The 17,574-nt window shown below is 42.5% G+C and overlaps 1 non-coding gene and 1 pseudogene across 1 annotated transcript; both read left to right on the forward strand.

The window, feature by feature from the left end:
* The first annotated feature begins 7,956 nt into the window (after positions 1-7,956).
* On the forward strand, positions 7,957-8,111 carry LOC113387164. The gene has a single exon (XR_003368117.1). It is a non-coding gene; the product is annotated as a 5.8S ribosomal RNA (ribosomal RNA).
* Positions 8,112-8,438: 327 nt separating this feature from the next.
* Positions 8,439-17,289, forward strand: LOC113387144 (annotated as a pseudogene).
* The last annotated feature ends 285 nt before the right edge of the window (positions 17,290-17,574 follow it).

Genomic DNA, 17,574 nt, shown 5'->3' on the forward strand with positions numbered 1-17,574 from the left:
TTGTTTTATGGTTATATATATATATATGAGTTGAAAGCTGGGCCCAGTAGTCCACGAGCGAGGACCATTGAGATGTCCGAATTGATGGACGCGTACGGTTTCAATCGGGTAAACCGCCCTTAATCAACCCCGCAGCCGTCGAATTATTATGTAAATTACTATGTATTATGGATTATTATGGAATATTTTTGGGAAGGTACCTTCAGCGAAGACCGGGATGGCGACATAGGTCGCAGCACGCCATCTTCCGTCAAGGGGGCTTGGGGTACTTTTGTGCCGGGCTGAGGAACCCCAGGTGTGTCACGCTTACATAGGTGTTAAGTGTAAGTGCCATTTGTTTTTGAGTGGGCATAGACGGTCAGTCTAGAGATATTATTATTGGTATGGGACTCTGCGGGGGGAGCGAGAAGGAAAACTAGATCCTAGCCCCCATCTGTAGTCTTGTATTTGGGGGGCAATCACACCAGTAGAGGCTGAATTACGGTAAACGTCGCGTCCGTAAAAGTAAACTAGTTATTTAAATAATTGAATTTTATAAATTGATGGGTATTTTTGTTTCTTGTCTATTGTCATATTAGTTTCGTTTTTTTTTTCTTCTCAAAGTTTTTCCGCGCGTTACACAGTAAAAAATTGTCCTTATCATCGGGCTCATGGTTTCTGGCGAACTAATTTATAATTCGGGCTACGGTTATCCCATTACTAATACTACAACCGAGAAAATAGGTGACAGCACACGCACATAGGATAAGATTGCGTTCCAAGGAAACGTGTTACGAAAAATTGTACGAAAAACGATTGTACTTCGAATATTTTTTTTATTAAGTTTTTGTCTTTTGTTAGTCTGTGTTATATAACTACTTTTTTTCTGAGTCTAGTCTTATTTTTTCTTTTTTTTCTGAATTTGCTGAGTACAGTTTTTTCCAACACGGTTTCTTTGAGAACGAAATAGGTTAAGATAATCTTAAGCAAACGGACTTATTTTTGTATTGTAATTTTTGTGTTACTGAAGGATTTTGTTTTCGCTTTTTTTGTATTAATGATGTTGACGTATTTTTTATCAGACCTGTGTATATGTAAGTTTATGTTTACTAGCTGCTACGTGTTTTGAGTTTGTAAACAAAGGAGGAATAGCTTACCAAGATTCTAGGAATATCTGACCGGAACCACAACGCCTAAAGGATGGCCAGCACACAGCCACAACTACAATCATCGTCTAGCAGCCAAGGCTCACACTTGAGCAAAGCCAACCAAGTTAAACTAGCCAACCCAAAGACGAGAACCAAAGAGCAAAACAGGACCCTAGGAAAAACACCGGAACAACCCGGAAAAACCAGAAGAGGGCAATAATTTCAACTTTGGATTTAAGAGCCGAGGCCGGCTCTAGTGTGACAGGGGGGCGTGTAACGACAATTGTTATTGTCGTCAAAAGGGTTGCATAACCACCAGTGCAATGGGACTCCCCCACCTACGTCTACTAGGGTGCCTGTAATATAAGGTTCAGTCTGGGGTTGAAATGTAAGCATTAAGAATTGTATCATCCTCTGAGGAGGTCAGTGGGTCCACGCGCCAGGCGCTGGACCCGCTTTGTGTATAGTGGTGTGTGTGTTGTGTCAGGAGAGGAGAACCCGTTCCAGCAAAGGTCAGATGTAATATTGTTTTATAAGGCTATTCCCTCCGTCGTTATCGTTATCAGTTATCAGTTAGTATAATCTGTTATCCGCGTGGTATATTCCGATACTCCGTTATACTATGCTCAGTTAGTATAGTAATTAATAATAGTCACTCAGCACGTTAGAGTTTAAGTATAGAACATGGCTGTGCGTAGGCACAGCCATGCCCTCAGATTTGTAGTAATAATTTGTAATAATTAAATAAGATAGAAGTACATTCTCTTTCATTCGCGTAGTTAGTTGGCTTTTTCACAGGTAATTACAGGGTGGTTATAGAAGTCGGGTTTAGGAGTTGGTGTAACCCTTTCGTAAGGGGGATGCAACGCTAGAAGTAATATGTGGTAGTCGTTGCATATACCCTAAGAAGGGGGGCATCAACCCCTTTTAATCCGTCACAATATATATAAAACTGTTTGAACATCTAACAAAATTTTCGAAAAAAAAATTTCTATCATAAGGGTTCACAGTTCGAAATTTTCCCAGACTTTTGTCTTGACGATTTACACCGTAACCCGGAGCGACGCCTCGCCGCAGATCAAAATCATGTCGCTTGGGACTCAGTCGAATACTTACGCTGTGGCCGCGCGCCTTATATAGGGGAATAGGTCGCATGGGGAATTATCTTCGAACAAATGCGCGTTGCACTGTTTTGGTCCTGAGTAGTTTCAATTTTTAAAAACAGATGGCTCATGTGCACTCAATTTCAACTACAAATTGTTCGTGGTTCATGCAAGTGGCTGTCAAGTCTTTGATCGCTGTCTGTATGGCTGTACGAATAACCTAACTTTTTGAACTCGTGTTGTTTCTAATTAATTAATTTGGTTTAAGTGAACATTTGTGAAATTTAATATGGCAAAGTGTTTTTATAGTACCAAAAAAAGTGTCAAGTGCGGGTTAAAATATTTAGCTATTCCAATACAAGTTTCCGCAAAGGTATTTTTTAATAATAATTGCAGCAATAATTATATATAATCAAGATATGTCAACATGTTATTATATTGAATAGGTGTCTTGGGGGTACCTGCAAATTGCTGCAAAATGCACGAACAAAGCGCAGGAGTACTTTTGACAACCAAGGAATGCAATATGTAATGACAAGAAGGATTCATAAACAATGCAATAATTTAAGGAATAAGTCGTACAAAAAGTCTCCAAAGGTCTACTATTTTTGGAGTCAAATATTTATTTTGCCATGTCCTCAAGCATTGAGAAAGTTGCATTCGGGATACAAGTGTATAGCGGTATTTATGAGTGTCTATTTAAAACATTAGGTTCAGCTATTTCTTTTAAAAAGTATCAGTAGCAGATACTGTGTTTTGATGTTTGATGAAATACCATTATCTTCGGAATTGTTATATGATTGGATTGAATCTCATATTGTTGAAGTTGCAAAACAGTTATTCAGCTAGTATGGTTTAAATGTTCATCAACGTAAGTTCATTGTTATATTTAATAAGATTATCTATTACATTAGCAAATGTAAACACTTATAAAGTAAACTAGTATGGTTTAAATGTTCATCAACGTAAATTCATTGTTATATTTAATAAGATTATCTATTACATTAGCAAATGTAAACACTTATAAAGAGAGTCTATACCATACATAATATTTTAATGTATTCTGATTGAAGATTAGTGTTATAATATTCTTCAAATAAAACTTGTGTAACATCCCAATATAATGTTTAAATTCAAGATATATTTGTTACCGACCTTGGGAATCAAAAATATTGCAAATGTTGCAACTGTTCATTGTAAACACTTTGTTGATCTTTTATGGCAATTTCAATGATAATGTTTTCATGATGGAACATGGCTAAATGTGTTGTTATAAAACACTCGTACAGAAACTATTCAAAGGTTTTGTTAAATGCAACTTTACTATTAATTCATTAGATAGCGAAATAACTATTACATGCAGAATTAATAAAGAATTAATTAATAAAGATAGGAATTTGAATTTCTCTCAATTTTGATATCAATATATATATTTTATGTTTTTAGGACTTTTTTGTTTGTGAAGTATTTGTACTTTTTAACAAATTATTTGTTTTTTTCTTAACCCTTTAAATTTTTGTATTATTTGTCATTCCTTCTAAATTTGTAATTTCATTGCGTGCTCCTGTGCTTGTAGTTTCTTCTTAGTTTTTAAGATTTTAATATATTAATATTAGTCATTAAGTAATTAATATTAGTCAGTTATTTGTGCTTAGTTTAGTTAAATACTTCTGTGATTTTCTTCACTTAGATATTTAGTTTTTGAAATATTATTTAAGCATAATTGTGAAATTATAATACTTTTATAATTATGTATAATAATTATTATATTTTCAAATATTCCATAACTGTAATTATAATTGTTAATATAAACATAATTTCAATTGTTCTTTAAACATATGTAATATCTTTGAAAATATATATTTTGTATTTCGTATGATTTGTTCTTATTTCCAATATTAAAAATTATTCAGGTTTTTGGGGCTGTACGAGGTCTGTTCAAAAAGTACCCGGAATTTTCGTTTTTTCAAAAAAATATTTATTTATTCGTCTACATTAATGTGGTCCCCTTTAAAGTAGTCCCCCCCAGATATAATACACTTATGCCAGCGTTTTTTCCAATTTTCGAAGCACCCTTGATATTCACTTTTTGATATGTCCTTGAGCACTCTCGGCGATTTTCTTCAATCGAGGAAAACCGCCGTCCTTTCATGGGTCTCTTCAACTTTGGGAATAGGAAAAAGTCACACGGAGCCATATCTGGTGAATATGGAGGTTGGGGCATGACTACGGTATTGTTTTTGGCCAAAAAATTACGAACAAGCAACGACGAGTGAGCAGGTGCGTTATCGTGGTGCAACAGCCATGAATTGTTAATGAATTGATATGCCAACTTCATCAGCAACTTCTCTAATTGTGATTCGGCGATCATTCATAACCATTTTTTCCACTTCTTTCACATTTTCATCGTTTGTTGACGTGCTGGGTCGACCGGAGCGTTCGTCATCTTCAACGTCTTCGCGGCCATCTTGGAAACGCTTATACCACTCGTAAACACTTGTTTTTTTCATAGCAGACTCACCATAGGCTTTTTGTAACATTTCACACACTTTGTTACACTTTATTTCATTTTTTACGCAAAATTTAATACAAATTCTTTGACTTTTCAATTCTTCCATTGTAAAAATCGCCGAGCTCAGAAAAACACGTCGAACTTAGCGACTACCACAGACAAAGTAAACACTGAATATAGCTGAAAATTTCATCATACTTTAGGGGCATGTATACCAACACAATAAAAAAAAATTTTGACAATCAGACACTCCAGACCCGCGAAATTTAAAAATTCCGGGTACTTTTTGAACACACCTCGTATACGATACGTACAAATTAAGAAGTAAAACCAGGGGTAATTTAAATATTATACATGTGCTGCCATCTATTTTTAAAAATTTGTATTTCAATCGAGGTAACGTCAAACCGCCAGACATAGCGATCTATTATACTTGTTTATCTATGATAGGTCGTGTCGAGTGCGATGCGAGCAAGCTCAGGCTAAAGTACGCTATGTTGTTCAGGCGGGTGCGGATATCATTCCCCGGTGTAGTTTTTACATCATATTCGATACTTTTAGTCTGTCAATGATATTTTAGCGTAACTTTAAATAATGTTGTGAGCCATATCTAGAATTATATACCCCGTATATATTCGGATGCTGGTTTGCGGCTATAGATAATTGGTGGAAGGATCATTCGTTTTTAAACGTTCGATCAGAGAAAGTTGAAATTATTTGGGTCTGCGAACCGCAAATATGAAATCTATATATTTTAATAATATAGGATTTTACAAATTGACTACGGTCAAATATATGTGATGTGTAGCAGAACTAGCAAAGCTTCTCGCAGCGATGGTCTTTCGTTTTATGAACGTTCGATCGGAGCGAGTTGAAATTATTTGGGTCTGCGGACCACAAATATAAAATCTATATATTTTAATAATATAGGATTTTACAAATGGACTAAAGTCAAATAGGTGGGTGGTGCAGCAGAACTGACGAAGCTTCTCGCACCGAGGATCATTCGTTTTATGAACGTTCGATCGGTGCGAGTTGAAATTATTTGGGTCTGCTGACCGCAAATATGAAATCTTGTGATTACTCGACAAATTATTGCTGTAATCAAGTGCGCTCCTATAGTATAATATACTGTGGGCAAAAGCCTCTGGCAATGATCATTCGTTTCATTAACGTTTGACCGGAGCTAGTCGCAAAATATTGCGCAGTGTACAAAAGCAGCGTGACGCGGTTTACAACCGCTTAGCGCTCTTATGCATTGTGTGAGAGCACTGACATGTATATCTGCTCGGTATCGCCAGATGCCTGAGCGAATGACGAAGTTCGTTGTGAAAACGGCGTTCTTTTTGAATATTATACTTTAAACGCATAGCTCAATCAATTCTTTGGGCGCTAGATGAGAGTCTAGTGTTTTAAAGTCGATTGTAGTAAACGCTTGCGTTAGTATTCTATATACTCTGCACATTTTATTCAAATTGTGCAAATTTGAACATTCAAATTTGGAATCATCGGAAACATCGGAATGAGTACACTTTAAATCCTTCAACGAGGATCTATTAGGAATTCCGAGGTAATGATTAATAGGGACAACTGGGGGCATTCGTATTGCGACGTTAGAGGTGAAATTCTTGGATCGTCGCAAGACGGACAGAAGCGAAAGCATTTGCCAAATGTGTTTTCATCAATCAAGAACGAAAGTTAGAGGTTCGAAGGCGATCAGATACCGCCCTAGTTCTAACCATAAACGATGCCAGCTAGCGATCCGCCGAAGTTCCTCCGATGACTCGGCGGGCAGCTTCCGGAAAACCAAAGCTTTTGGGTTCCGGGAGAAGTATTGTTGCAAAACAGAAACTTAAAGGAATTGACGGAAGGGCACTACAAGGAGTGGAGCCTGTGGCTTAATTTGACTCAACACGGGAAACCTCACCAGGTCCAGACACCGGAAGGATTGACAGATTGAGAGCTCTTTCTTGATTCGGTGGGTGGTGGTGCATGGCCGTTCTTAGTTGGTGGAGTGATTTGTCTGGTTAATTCTGATAACAAGCGAGACTCTAGCCTGCTAAATAGACGTACTTTCTGGTATCGCAAAGACCCTCCGCTTCGGCTTCGGTCGTTGTTGGTTGTGGTTCTCACTACCGGCGTACAAATATATCTTCTTAGAGGGACAGGCGGCATTTAGTCGCACGAAATTGAGCAATAACAGGTCTGTGATGCCCTTAGATGTTCTGGGCCACACGCGCGCTACACTGAAGAGATCAGCAGGTTTTCCTTGGCCGAAAGGTCTGGGTAATCCGTTGAAGCCTCTTCGTGCTAAGGATTGGGGCTTGCAATTCTTTCCCATGAACGAGGAATTCCTAGTAAGCGCGAGTCATAAGCTTGCGTTGATTATGTCCCTGCCCTTTGTACACACCGCCCGTCGCTACTACCGATTGAATTATTTAGTGAGGTCTTCGGACCGGTGCGCGGCAGCGTTTCGACATTGCCGATGTTGCTGGGAAGATAATCAAACTTGATTATTTAGAGGAAGTAAAAGTCGTAACAAGGTTTCCGTAGGTGAACCTGCGGAAGGATCATTAAGGTACATTTACTATTAGGTGAATGAAACGTGTGCTATATGTCGCAATATAATGTTGCAGACTAAATGTTGTGCGCTCCCATAGTATAATATACTGTGGGCAAAAGCTTCTGGCAATGATCCTTCGTTTCATTGCGCAGTGTGCAAAAGCAGCGTGACGCGGTTTACAACCGCTTAGCGCTCTTATGCATTGTGTGAGAGCTGAGAGCACTGCCATGTATATCTGCTCGGTTCATTGTGAAAACGGCGTTCTTTTTGAATATTATACTTTAAACGCATAGCTCAATCAATTCTTTGGGCGCTAGATCAAAGTCTAGTGTTTTAAAGTCGATTGTAGTAAACGCTTGCGTTAGTATTCTATATACTCTGCACATTTTATTCAAATTGTGCGAATTTGAACATTCGCTTCATTGCGTTGTTTTAAGAAAATGAAAAATCAGCGAAAGCAGATTTTTCAATCTCACACACAGTGAAATATTCATATTTCAATTTTGAAACGAGATTTTGTATTTCGGACCGAAACGCGAAAGCTTTACGGTGTACTAATTGTAACCATAATAATCATACTAGTTTCAGAATCGCCCGAGTAAACGATTTCGAGGGAATCACGATCGAAACATGTACAAATATATATAAAATCACCCTGAACGGTGGATCACTTGGCTCGTGGGTCGATGAAGAACGCAGCTAATTGCGCGTCGACATGTGAACTGCAGGATACATGAACATTGACATTTCGAACGCACATTGCGGTCCTCGGATACTGTTCCCGGACCACCTCTGGCTGAGAGTCGTATAACATTACCAGACTGCCGCTTGCTTTAAACGGCTTGCCGGCGAATGATGGAGTTTCGCGTATATGCGTGCTCTTAAATAATTCACTCAACGTGTGAGCCAGTCCACTTTGCAACATCGGACATTCCCGTTCGTTGGCGTTCTGTGGGATTACGGCGGGTTGTGTGTCCTAGAGATTTTATATTCTTGCGACCCTCCCGATAACCGGGAACCCGAACTCTTCGAAATGCGGTTTCGTTCCGGCAAATTTGGACGATTCAAAGGTTTCTTGTCGATTTTGTGTGCGCTTGCTTACTAACGTTTGCAAGCACATCATAATCATAATACGACCTCAGAGCAGATGAGATTACCCGCTGAATTTAAGCATATTACTAAGCGGTGGAAAAGAAACTAACTAGGATTCCGTTAGTAGCGGCGAGCGAACAGGGAAGAGCCCAGCACTAAATCCCGCGGCCGGAGACGGACGCTGGGAAATGTAGTGTTAGGGAGGATCCGATAATCTCGATACGTTGCGGCGAGTTCAAGTACATCTTGAATGGGGCCATTTACCCATAGAGGGTGGCAGGCCCGTAGCGACCGTTGCGCGTATCGAGAGGATCTCTCCTCAGAGTCGAGTTGCTTGAGAGTGCAGCTCTAAGTGGGTGGTAAACTCCATCTAAGGCTAAATATGACCACGAGACCGATACCGAACAAGTACCGTGAGGGAAAGTTGAAAAGAACTTTGAAGAAAGAGTTCAAGAGTACGTGAAACCGTTCAGGGGTAAACCTGAGAAACCCGAAAGCGACACGCCGTCGGTTTATATGTCAGGCGGCGTTGGCATGCACTTCTCTCTCAGTAGGACGTCGCGACCCGTTTGGTGTCGATCTACGACCGCGGCGGTAGCCTGTCACGAATTTATTCGCGCCAGACCCCGCGTGCTCCGAGTACTGCCAGACGGTATAAATGATACGGTATAGGGTCGCTTTTAAGCGTTCGGCCGGTTGCAAGCACGGACGGTTATTGGCCGTCGGACCTAGTCCGGCATCGATGCCGCCTCGAGCTGTTAGCTACCGTGTTCTCGAACGGACTCTATTACCGGTCAGCGATGCTATTGCTTTGGGTACTTTCAGGACCCGTTTTGAAACACGGACCAAGAAGTCTAGCATGTGCGCGAGTCATTGGGAAATACAAAACCTAAAGGCGCAATGAACGTAAAGGTTTGCTTAAGTAAACTGAGGGATGACGGACCGCATCTACGGATGCGTGCTTGCAATCCCGAGGCGTCTCACTCTCATTGCGAGAAGAGACGCACTCAGAGCGTACACGCTAGGACCCGAAAGATGGTGGACTATGCCCGGTCAGGTCGAAGTCAGGGGAAACCCTGATGGAGGACCGTAGCGATTCTGATGTGCAAATCGATCGTCGGAACTGGGTATAGGGGCGAAAGACTAATCAAACCATCTAGTAGCTGGTTCCCTCCGAAGTTTCCCTCAGGATAGCTGGCATTCGATGAGCGAGTCTCATTCGGTAAAGCGAATGATTAGAGGCCTTGGGGCCGAAACGACCTCAACCTATTCTCAAACTTTAAATGGGTGAGATCTCTGGCTTGCTTGAATAGTGAAGCCAGAGATTTGGATCAGAGTGCCTAGTGGGCCATTTTTGGTAAGCAGAACTGGCGCTGTGGGATGAACCAAACGCCGAGTTAAGGCGCCTAAACGACGCTAATGGGATACCATGAAAGGCGTTGGTTGCTTAAGACAGCAGGACGGTGGCCATGGAAGTTGGAATCCGCTAAGGAGTGTGTAACAACTCACCTGCCGAAGCAACTAGCCCTGAAAATGGATGGCGCTGAAGCGTCGTGCCTATACTCGGCCGCCAGGGCATGAGAAACGTTCATAATAGTTCGTTTTGACGCTCTGGTGAGTAGGAGGGTCGCGGTGGTGTGCGCAGAAGGGTTTGGGCGTAAGCCTGCCTGGAGCAGCCATCGGTGCAGATCTTGGTGATAGTAGCAACTACTCCAGCGAGGCCCTGGAGGACTGACGTGGAGAAGGGTTTCGTGTGAACAGCCGTTGCACACGAGTCAGTCGATCCTAAGCCCCAGGAGAAATCCTATGTTGATGTTGGTGTATTTTATTTTGAATAAAATTTCACACCCATCGGGCGAAAGGGAATCCGGTTCCTATTCCGGAACCCGGCAGCGAAACCGTTTACAAGTCGGGCCCTCGCAAGAGAGTTCGTCGGGGTAACCCAAAATGACCTGGAGACGCCGTCGGGAAATACGGGAAGAGTTTTGTTTTCTGTATGAGCGTTCGAGTTCCCTGGAATCCTCTAGAAGGGAGATAGAGTTTGGAACGCGAAGAGCACCGCTGTTGCGGCGTTGTCCGTATCTTCCCCTCGGACCTTGAAAATCCAGGAGAGGGCCACGGTAGGTGTCGCGCCGGTTCGTACCCATATCCGCAACAGGCCTCCAAGGTGAAGAGCCTCTAGTCAATAGATAAATGTAGGTAAGGGAAGTCGGCAAATTATATCCGTTACTTCGGGATAAGGATTGGCTCTGAGGATCGGGGCGTGCCGGGCTTGGTTGGGAAGCGGGCGTAGGCCGATGTGCCGGGCCTGGGCGGGGTGAAATTGTCCTTGTAACTTAGATCCGAGCTCGGTCCCGTGTCTAGGCCCCCCGCGAATCTTTATTGCTGCGAGGCTTCTGTGCCGGCTTCGGTCGGTCAGCCGTACTCTTCGGCCGCCATTCACCGGTCAGCTCAGAACTGGCACGGACTAGGGGAATCCGACTGTCTAATTAAAACAAAGCATTGCGATGGCCCTAGCGGGTGTTGACGCAATGTGATTTCTGCCTAGTGCTCTGAATGTCAACGTGAAGAAATTCAAGCAAGCGCGGGTAAACGACGGGAGTAACTATGACTCTCTTTCGACATAGCACTCTGGTCTCGAGGAAATCATGCGCTAAATAACTCGCGACTGGTCGAAAACCAGGAAGTATCCCGACACTGGGACAGATTTAGCCAAATGCCTCGTCATCTAACTAGTGACGCGAATGAATGGATTAACGAGATTCCCACTGTCCCTATCTACTCCGCCTGCAGACGTATCCTTGCGCGCTGCTGCCGGTCCTAAGCCCGGGTAAAGGAGGAAGGTTATGGGGCAAGAACATCTTTGATCCCCACATAAAAGCAAGCACATACCGCAAGCTCTAGGTCATGTCTCTGGAGAACGGGGTCCTTGGCTTAATCGCCCGGGTCACGAGGAAGGATCCTCTATAAAAAAACACCCTCAACTCTAAGGTAGGGTGCGCGCCGACGGAGTGAATGGCTGTGAGGAAATACAGCCCTGAGCGACCAACTCCGAGGCACCAGCCGACACCTCGGCAGTAACAGGCTTTCCCAGGCACTGGGAGCGCTACCTGGGTCGACTGTTAATCTCCTATACTCGTGGGAACAATAATGAGCACCCAAAAACTTAAAACTAAAACGGACAACTTGTTGTCCAAAACGGCCGCTGCCCAAAAGACAGAAGCCAAAAATCAAGAGAAAGTGCTGGAGAAGGGGGATACAACCCCTAAAGAGAAAGTGGCTAAAAAGGGGGATGCAACCCCCAAAGAGAAAATGGTGGAAAAGGGGGATAAAACCCCTAAAGAGAAAGTGGTGGAGAAGGGGGATACAATCCCTAAAGAGAGCACAAGCAATCTATCTGCGGATAGTTTGAGTAAAGTTAAAATTGAAAGAGAACAACTTGAAAGTTTTCTCTTTAATGATTCGAACAAAGTGTCCAAAGGCACAATTAAGTTTATCCTTAAAAATGGTCAAATTTGGAGCTTATGCTTCAAAAAGAAATTTTAGAGCGCGGAAAAACAGAGACCAAATATAAAGAAAGAACCACAAACATGTCATATGCAAATGTGGCATCTAGAGCACCCAACCCAAAAGTCCCAACGCAAATAGTGCAACAGAAGCCAGAAAGCGAATTCATATATATTAAGCCTGAATGTGACAAAACAGGCAGGAGATCGAATGACGAAATAAAAGACCACGTAAAAACTGGTCTTAAAGATATTAGTAAGCAAATAAAAGTCAGGAGCATACGGCAACTCCGAAATAAAGGAGTTGTCTTAGAGGTTCAAACAAAGCGAGACATAGAAATAATTAAGAGAGCAAATTTGAGCGCGCAAAAATTAGTTGTGGAAGAGCCCAAAAAGCTACAACCACAATTAATTATGTATGATGTAGAAGAAGACTGCCAGGAAGAAAACTTCCTGGACTGTCTAATTCTGAAAAACTTTGAACACTTAGAGGAAACGGAGGCAGAGCTTCTAAGAAAGGAGTGCAAAGTGGTAACCAAATTCAGAACAAAATTTGGTAAAAACAACTGGGTAATCCAACTACCCGGAAAGCACGCCAGTAGACTACTCAACGAGGGCAGAGTCTACATGGACTGGCGTACATACAGGCTCAGCGAGTATGTAAAAATTCCTCGTTGCTATAAGTGCCATGCATATGGATACATAGCGAGAGTATGCAGAATCGAGAAACCTGTTTGTGAGAATTGTGGCAGCAGTGAACACACCACGAGTGACTGCTCCAAAGAGCAAGACGCAAAATGCGTAAACTGCGTAAGAAATAAACGCAAGGAGACAGGCCACAAAGTGACTTGGAAGTTATGTCCTGAGTACGAGAAACAGCTTCAAATTTACAAAAATAAAATATCATGGGACTAAAAGCAGCCCAAGTTAACGCGCAAAGGTCTAAATCCACAGCAGCCAACCTAGAACTTATTTTTCATCAGTTAGGACTTGACATACTGTGTATTCAAGAACCTTATTCAATAAGGGGCATGATAAAAGGGTACACCTCAGCAGGACTGAGAGTACTACAACCGGAAACGACCAATCCTTGGGTTGCAATCGTAGTAAGAGAAGGAGAATACGATATTTTTCAAAGCTCAGAGCTGGAATGTGATCATATAATGTGCGTAGAGATATGCACTTATAAAGAAAGCTTGTATCTCGTAAACTGCTACATGCAGTTCTCAGTCGATATAAGTAGCTTCTTGCGAAAGCTGGACAGAATCCTCAGGAACCTGGTCGGCCGCCGCATCATAGTCACCACAGACGCAAATGCAAAATCTGGTTTGTGGTTTTCCAAGACTCTGGATAGCAGAGGTAAGGAACTAGAGGAGTGGATCGCTTCTAACAACCTAGTTGTTTTTAATGAGCCTAGTCACAACTACACATACCAAAGTGAAGCTGGGGACACAAATATAGACGTAACACTTACAACCACGAATATGTCTTCAAAAGTGATCAACTGGAATGTGAGTGATATAGCGACCACCAGTGATCACAGCCTTTTAACATTTGAAGTAGTGTTTGAAGCATCAGTCACAAGGCAAATAAAGAACCAAACAGGCTATAACACAAGAAAGGCTAAGTGGGACAGATTCGGGGAACTGTTGGAGAGGGAATTCGACCAACAAAGTCTGGAGTCTCTGCAGAGGTTAGACCCAAATAGGGCTATTAAGATATTTAACAGAAAGCTAAAAGCAATCTGTGACAAATCCATGCCCAAAAGGAAAGCCGGAAGCAAGGTCATGCCATGGTGGTCGGAGGAGCTGACTTGTCTAAGGCGGGAAACTAATAGAACCAAAAAGTGTCTCTTGCGGGCCAAGAGACTATGTCTTGATGACGTACCAATCAAAATGCAGGCATACAAAAGGGCAAGAAATAACTATGTCAGAGAAATTAGAGAACGTAAAACAACCTCATGGAGAGACTTTGTGACAAGCGTTGGTAACGAAGATCCCTGGAGTATAGTATACAAAATTGTATGCGATAAAATAAACAAGAAGGCTTCTCTATGCTCACTAGAACTCCCTTCCGGGAATTTCAGTGAAACATGGGAAGAAACTGTAAACGTCCTTCTTAAAAAGTGCCTGCCTACAGATGATCAGCAAGAGAACGCTGATCACATTAAAATTAGAGATAATATACGCCAATATCGAAACCAGAACCTCGAATCAATCATCGACTCTGTCGATGTAGAACGGGCATTATTAAAACTAAAAGATAAAAAAGCCCCAGGAGAAGACGGCTTCACTGGCGAAATAATTAAAAAATTATGGAGTCATAACAAACAAGCAATCCTCAGTACACTAAATAAATGCTTCCAAGATGGCAGTTTTCCTACCGATTGGAAACAGGCAAACCTATGTCTAATTCCTAAACGGGGGAGTGAAAACAGAAGGCTTGCCAAATCATACCGTCCAATCGCCCTTCTGCCAGTGATGGGAAAGATCTACGAGAAAATACTCGTAGAGCGTATTAAGACAAATTATACAGAAATGAACATGCGCAATGCACGACAATTTGGCTTTAAGGCAGGCGTCTCCACGGAGGACGCACTGCTAACGTTTAGAAAATGCATGGCAACGAATATGAAGTATGTACTTGCTATATTTGTAGATATTGAAGGTGCCTTCGATAACCTGTGGTGGCCCGCCATCACACATAGGCTGACGCAGGCAAACTGCAGCAGCCATATGGTAAATATAATCAAGGACTACTTTAAAAGGCGAAGCGCCTATGTAAGAGGCAACACAAAGAAGGTTGGAAGAAGCATGCAGAAGGGATGTCCACAAGGATCAATAATTGGTCCTGTTGCATGGAACTTCTGCATGGACGTTCTTCTAGACGGCCTAGCTCAGCTAGGAGAAACTGTAGAACCCGTTGCATACGCAGATGACTTGGCGTTAATAATTAAAGGAAACTCCAGAAATGATCTGGAGAGAACTGGCACTATGGCTCTTAAATGCGTTGAGGACTGGTGCGTGACGCATAAAGTGAGAGTCAGCAGTGGAAAAACTGTCACAATGATGATAAAAGGCAAATTTAATGAAGGCAGACAACCGATCATTAAAGTTGACAACAATAGCCTGAAATATGCAAAAGAAGTGCGATACTTGGGAATTACTATAGATAACAGGCTAAACTTTGTAGCGCACACTAAGTTTCTGAGGGAGAAACTAGTCAGCTTCATCCTGAAAATCAGGAGGGTTGCAAAGGAGGAATGGGGCCTTAAAAGAGGCACCCTTGACACTTTGTACAAAGCAGTGGTAATACCTATAGCAACATACGGCGCTGCTGCGTGGTTCGACAAGTCGTCCCACACGCACAACCTTAGAAACTTGAACGCCGCGCAAAGAATAATTCTGCTGACACTTTCACCAAGGCGTGCCGTACCACCGCAACAAATGCATTACAAACAATAAGTGGCAAAATGCCACTAGACCTAGAGATTACACAACAAGGCATCATAAACCTTGTAAAAAGAAATGAGAAAATTAGCTGGAACAATTATAATTACAACAACCAATAGAAAACCCTCAATCTAGAGGTTAAAATGATAAATGAAGCAATAAAGCTGGAATGGCAGAAAAGATGGGAATTGGCAAATACGGGTAGGATAACCTACGGTTTCATTGGCGATATAACATACGCTACAAGGAACAAGTGGTTTAAACCCAGTAGGGAGTGCGTGTATTTCTGACCGGATACGGTCCGTTTAGGCACACACTTTACACAAGGGGCGCCACAGAAGACGACAAATGTCCCTTCTGTGGAGAAAGCGAGAAAAGCGCGCACATGCTGGTCATGTGCGACAGATATGATGAATTAAGAAGGCAAAGCCTCTTTGAAATAGCAGGGAACACAAACCTTGATGTGTACCTGGAAACCAAAGCCAATTACCTGGGGCTTGTTGCTTTTGCAGCAAGCCATTAAAACCAGAAATGCAGTGCAAAAGCCAAAGCTAAAACCTAAATCAAAACTAAAGCTGGAAAGGCAGGACCGCCTCCACGTGGTTAGGGATGGAAACGTCAGCCCACTGACGGCCAAAGGTCCTGCACAATACCACAAATATAATATTTAATTTGAGAAATAAACAATTATTAAGTAGACGCTACATAGCAATGAGTGAAAGCTCGAGCTATATGGAATAAGAACAAATATGAATGAATGAATGTCCCTATCTACTTTCTAGCGAAACCACTGCCAAGGGAACGGGCTTGAAAAAATTAGCGGGGAAGAAGACCCTGTTGAGCTTGACTCTAGTCTGGCATTGTAAGGAGACATGAAAGGTGTAGCATAAGTGGGAGATAGTAATATCGTCGGTGAAATACCACTACTTTCATCGTTTCTTTACTTACTCGATTGGGCGGAAAGCGTGCGTCGAAAACTTGCGTTCCGACTGTCACGTTTTCTAGAGCCAAGCGCATAAGAGTGGTGTGAGGCATTGCGCCGATCGCCAACAATACTCTAGCGTGATCCGATTCGAGGAAACTGCTAGGCGGGGAGTTTGACTGGGGCGGTACATCTGTCAAATAATAACGCAGGTGTCCTAAGGCCAGCTCAGCGAGGACAGAAACCTCGCGTAGAGCAAAAGGGCAAATGCTGGCTTGATCCCGTTGTTCAGTGTGCACAGGGACTGCGAAAGCATGGCCTATCGATCCTTTTGGCTTGAAGAGTTTTCAGCAAGAGGTGTCAGAAAAGTTACCACAGGGATAACTGGCTTGTGGCAGCCAAGCGTTCATAGCGACGTTGCTTTTTGATCTTTCGATGTCGGCTCTTCCTATCATTGCGAAGCAGAATTCGCCAAGCGTTGGATTGTTCACCCACAAATAGGGAACGTGAGCTGGGTTTAGACCGTCGTGAGACAGGTTAGTTTTACCCTACTGATGAATCGTCGTTTGCGATAGTAATCCTGCTCAGTACGAGAGGAACCGCAGGTTCGGACATTTGGTTCACGCACTCGGTCGAGCGGCCGGTGGTGCGAAGCTACCATCCGTGGGATTATGCCTGAACGCCTCTAAGGCCGTATCCTTTCTAGACAAAGTAAGCAACGATATCTCTAAGAGTCTCGTGAGTCGAAAGGCTCAATACAATGTGATTTATTAGGTATTCGGCACACGCCGTTTATCGCACGAGCCATTTTTAGCCGAATGAGGCGCTGGACAGGGGCGATATCCGTCCGTTATATCTGTCTTGCCTATAGCGGTCGATCATGGGTTACTAGTTCGATGTAGAGACTCGGAATCGTTTGTAAACGACTTAGGTACCTGGCGGGGTGTTGTACTCGGCAGAGCAGTTACCACGCTGCGATCCGTTGAGACTCAGCCCTGGCTTGGGGATTCGTCATGTTGGCTTGACGTCACCCCACGCTATTAGAGCATAAGCCTTAAGCCGTCGCATTGCACATGCCACAATCAGTAGGCTTGACAGTCGAAAACTTGTACATGCTGTACATGTGACACTTCTTCGGTATCTACCTAGCTATTTTGTACAACGTGCGTGAGTCAGCACGTAAATCAAAACTTATCGACAAATTCCAATACTAGAAATATTCATTATTTCTTTCAATAACCATAATGTCAAGAGAATAGTTATAAATATTTTGTAAGTTTACGAAATATATGTTTTT

This window comes from Ctenocephalides felis, unplaced genomic scaffold (assembly GCF_003426905.1).
Source record: "Ctenocephalides felis isolate EL2017-DRISC unplaced genomic scaffold, ASM342690v1 CF-g0.4_SCAFFOLD_03571, whole genome shotgun sequence".
NCBI classification, from domain to species: Eukaryota; Metazoa; Arthropoda; class Insecta; order Siphonaptera; family Pulicidae; genus Ctenocephalides; species Ctenocephalides felis.